The sequence below is a fragment of the Sinocyclocheilus grahami genome, unplaced genomic scaffold, assembly GCF_001515645.1.
Source record: "Sinocyclocheilus grahami isolate Dianchi unplaced genomic scaffold, SAMN03320097.WGS_v1.1 scaffold8043.1, whole genome shotgun sequence".
NCBI lineage: Eukaryota > Metazoa > Chordata > Actinopteri > Cypriniformes > Cyprinidae > Sinocyclocheilus > Sinocyclocheilus grahami.
In genome coordinates this window covers 1-655 of record NW_015511841.1, presented here as the reverse complement: position 1 = coordinate 655, position 655 = coordinate 1, and positions in this window count along the sequence as shown.

Genomic DNA, 655 nt, shown 5'->3' with positions numbered 1-655 from the left:
AAAATCAATTTTCAGATGAGGCTTTTTATCTCCTACTTCCTTACATTAAAATTTAAATCGTAATTCTGCATTCTGTTTACTAGCTCGGTTCAAATTCAGTGATCGAATTGAAAATGAAAAGGTATTTCAAATGATAGAACATACATTTTATTTTGCATTTCCTATATCATTAAAGTATATGCAGAAAAGTTTGCAAAGAGGAAGAAAAAGAACTGAGGTGCTTCGGGACGGAGCTGGAAGCTGCTGGGTAAACACTTCAGATCCGGGAGCTCCGTCACGCTCGCACGTACACACGCACACTCGAACACAATCACACACACACCGACGGAGTTACACTGGCGTTTGCACGCGAGGAAGTCCCGGTCCCGGAGCACGAGATAAAGCGCCGAGTATCCGTGTGAAGGTAAGAACCTTCTTTAATTGAGTCTTTGCGTTTGAGAGTCATTTTGACCCTCATGCACCTTTCTCTGTCTCCGAATGGGAACAGCTTTATGAACTTTGGGTCATGCAGCACATGAACTGTTTGTTCATCATGCCATCGTGATTATGTCGTTGTTGTTCTTTAAAACAGTTTAGAACGCCAGAGAGTGAAGATTCGAATTCAGTCCAGATTTAGGTTGAGAACTGAACAGCTGTGTACATAAACAATGACACT